Here is a 4,432-nt window from a genome sequence, read left to right on the forward strand (position 1 = left end):
AGACACATCGCAATTACGTGTCCCTTACACTGCTGACCATTTTTCACACAAGTCATTCATTGCATACTCCTAATACCTTCTCTTTTTGACAGAAGGAGATGATCATATTGTCAATTTTCTACACTTACAACTTAGCTGCTACTACACACACCAAAAAACGTTTTGCATCACCCCGGTTGCCAGAACTCCCGAAGACAGACGTTGATTGTGGATATTGTATCACAGACACAGTCCCTTTGACTGCTCAGAGACGTCACTAAACCCGCTCAAAGATGTGAACAACCAGGCATGAGCAGCGCCCATTAGACGGAGGGGGTCCGACAGCCGATCAGTTCCAGTGATTCCACCAGGAAAGAGGTCACGACTCGTGTTGTCTGTAGTTCAACCATGCCTAGACTTTCAATACCGCGGTTTGATCGCGTCCGCATTGTGACTCCGTGCCAGGAAGGGCTCTCAACAAGAAAAGTGTCTAGAAGTCTCGGAGTGAACCAAAGCGATGTTTTTCGGACATGGAAGAGATACAGAGAGACAGGAACTGTCGATGACGTGCCTCGATCAAGCCACCGAAGGGCTACTACTGCAGTGGATGACGGCTACCTACGGATTATGGCTCGGAAGAACCCTGACAGCAGCGCCACCATGTTGAATAATGATTTTCGTGCAGCCACAGGATGTCGTGTTATGACTCAAACTGTGCGCAATAGGCTGCATGATGCGCAACTTCACTCTCGACATCCATGGAGAGGTTCATCTTTGCAACCACGACACCATGCAGCGCGGTACAGATGGGTCCAACAACATGCCGAATGGACCGCTCAGGATTGGCATCACGTTCTCTTCACCGATGAGTGTCGCATATCCCTTCAACCAAACAATTGTCAGACGCGTGTTTCGATACAACCAGGTCAGGATGAACGCATGAGACACACTCTCCAGCGAGTTCAGCAAGGTGGAGGTTCCCTGATGTTTTGGGGTGGCATTATGTGGGCCCGACACGCCGCAGGTGGTCATGGAAGACGCCGTAACGGCTGTACGATACGTGAATGCCATCCTCCGACCGATAGTGCAACCATATCGGCAGCATACTGGCGAGGCATTCGTCTTCATGGACGACAATTCGCGCTCCCATCGTGCACATCTTGTGAATGACTTCCTTCAGGATAACGACATCGCTCGACTAGTGTGGCCAACATGTTCTCCAGACATGAACCCTATCGAAAATGCCTGGGGTAGATTGTAAAGGGCTGTTTATGGACGACGTGATCCACCAACCACTCTGAGGGATCTACGCCGAATCGCTGTTGAGGAGTGGGAAAATCTGGACCAACAGTTCCTTGATGAACTTGTGGATAGTATGCCATGCGAATACAGGCATTCATCAATGCAAGAGAACGTGCTACTGGTTTTTAGAGGTACCGGAGTGCACAGCAATCTGGACCACGACCTGTCAAGGTCTCGCTGTATGGTTGTACAACATGAAATGTGTGGTTTTCATGAGCAATAAAAAGGAAGGAGATGATGTTTATGTTGATCTCTATTCCAATTTTCCGTACAGGTTCCGGAACTCTAGGAACCGAGGTGACGCAAAACTTATTGGTGTGTGTACAATGTTCCGTATCTAGTACCAGTCGTTAACCAAGTGGATAAATTCCAATTCCAGTGCCATTCGACACAACACGTGACCTCGTTTCGAAAGTTCTGAGAGCCTAAAGCATCGCTACTCTTTCAAGCAGTTCAATATATTTCACCAGGAAAATAACATGTACAACGAAGATTCTTCTCTATTACAACTTGACACATTTTCCAACTAGGAATTATCCACGAACTGTATTTCCCGTTGCTGGATTTTTGTTTTTATTGTTTCAAACTGCCAGGTTTCCGGCAGTACTGCCCATTTTCACATCATTCCTCGTAGTTACAGAGCAACCAGCCTAACTAGAAATTTCAATTTGACTGCTATACGCGTTACGTCTATTTACTGTCTAACCAGACCTAACGGAACTATCAGTTTCACTGTTGTATGTATTATGCGACAGTTAAACTGATAGTTGCGTTAAGATTTGTTATTCTCTAACAACTAGGCATGATCTGAAGATGGACGACGCTGCCTGAAACCGACCAATATGAAATAATAAATACACCGATCGAAAGACGGAGAATAAGTCTATTTTCCACGCTGATTCTTTGGAGAAATGACAAAGACGTTTCATTACACATTAAAATATTTCGTAAGATACTATTCTATGATTGTTTGGTTTTTAATTTAAAAAATGTCTGTTAATGTCTCATTCCACACACAAAGAACTATTACTAAATAATCACGTCACCCTGCACATAAAACGTACCCAATATGCGAACTGTGACAGACGCGATTCATTAAATACTCAAACACTTGGTATATCGCTCCACTGTCATTACATAACACGTCATTGTGTATGGCAATAGATTCGACGCGAATTTATCCAACTAGACCAGCTTCGATGGCTCAGTTAACCAATTCGTCGAGTGCCTAGCTGTAGACAGATAAACATGTCACACAACTACGAAAGCGAATTTAAAAATGGTGGTAAGTCGCATAAGTAATACAGATCCTGATGGTATTAAAGCCTTTATTTTGCTTATGACGCGTTTCGGGCATGACGCATGATCAGATGACTTGGTGACAACTGAATAGCTCATTATCAACGGTGAACTGCGCGATAGCGATGGAAATGTTACCGATGATGGTGCCAATAAAGTGGAGTTACTAAACACAGTTTTCGTTAATTCCTTCACGAAAGAAGACGAAGTAAATATTCCAGGTTTCGAAACCAGAACAGCTGTTAGCATGAGTGACATAAAAGTAGATATCTTAGGTGTTGCGAAACAACTCAAATCACTTAAGAAAGGCAAGTCTTCCGGTCCACATGGTATACCAATCAGGTTCCTTTCAGAGTATGCAGACACAATAGCTCCTTTCTTAGCAACCATATACAACCACTCACTTGACGAAAGGTCTGTTCCTAAAGACTGGAAAGTAGCATAGGTCACACCAAAATTCATGAAAGGAAATAGGAGTAACCCACTGAATTACAGACCCATATCATTGACCTCAATTTGCAGTAGGATGTTTGAGCATACACTGTACTCGAACATTATGAATCACCTTGAAGAAAATGACTTATTGATACATAACCAACACGGATTCAGAAAACATCGTTCTTGTGCAACACAGCTTTATTCCCATGAAGTAATGAGTGCCTTCGACAGGGGATCTCAGATCGATTCTATATTCCTAGATTTCCAGAAGCCTTTTGATACCGTTCCTCAGAAGCGACTATTAATCAAATTGCGTACATATGGAGTATCGTCTCAGTTGTGTGACTGGATTCGTTCCTCTCAGAGAGGTCACAGTTCGTAGTGATAGACGGTAAACCATCGAGTAGAACGGAAGTGATATCTGGCTTTCCGCAAGGTAGTGTCAATTTCTCTAAATAGCTGGGAATTACAATCACGAGCAACTTAAACTGGAAAGACCACATAGATAATATTGTGGGGAAGGCGAAACAAAGACTGCGCTTTGTTGGCCGAAAACTTAGAAGATGCGACAAACCCACTAAAGACACATCCTGCATTACACTAGTCCGTCCTCTGCTGGAAGAATGCTGCGCAGTATGGGGTCCTTACCAAGTAGGATTGACGGAGGACATCGAAAAAGTGCAAAGAAGGGCAGCTCGTTTCGTGTTATCGCGCAATAGCGGTGAGACTGTCACTGTTATGATACGCGAGTTGGGGTGGCAGTCACTGAAACAAAAGCGGTGTTCTTTGCGGCGAAATATATTTACGAAATTTCAATCACCAACTTTCTCTTCCGAATGCTTAAATATTTTGTTGACACCCACCTACGTAGGAAGAAATGATCATCATAATAAAATAAGAGATATCAGAGCTAGAAACGGAAAGATTTAGGTGTTCCTTTTTCCCACGCGTCATTCGAGAGTGGAATGATAGATAAGTAGTATGAAAATGGTTCGATAAACCCTCTGCCAGGCACTTAAGTGTGAATAGCAGAGTAACCATGCAGATATTGACGTAGAACATCTGCAGTTTGCAATAAATTGAGGTAAACGTCATTTTTTTCACCATGAAGTTCACATATTTCCATGCTGCTTTAGGCATCATTAACTTTATGCTTCAGAAGTTTTTCTGCAAAGTGCCCAATATCAATTTAATTAGATAAACCGGTTAAAATTGTCTTTGAAGATATATGTCCGTCTTTGAAACCAAAATGTATAGACGTCCACTTCTGATGTGAACTAGCTTGCACGTGTCCGTTTTTTATGCACAGGGATTCACTTCATTATGCTGTGAATTTTTTACAAATGTATCAGCAGGGAACACGTACGAATTTGGACATAAAGGGAAATAAATTAGGTTTTAAACTCTATTCCTT

The sequence above is a fragment of the Schistocerca piceifrons genome, chromosome 4 (assembly GCF_021461385.2).
Source record: "Schistocerca piceifrons isolate TAMUIC-IGC-003096 chromosome 4, iqSchPice1.1, whole genome shotgun sequence".
In the NCBI taxonomy this organism is placed as follows: Eukaryota; Metazoa; Arthropoda; class Insecta; order Orthoptera; family Acrididae; genus Schistocerca; species Schistocerca piceifrons.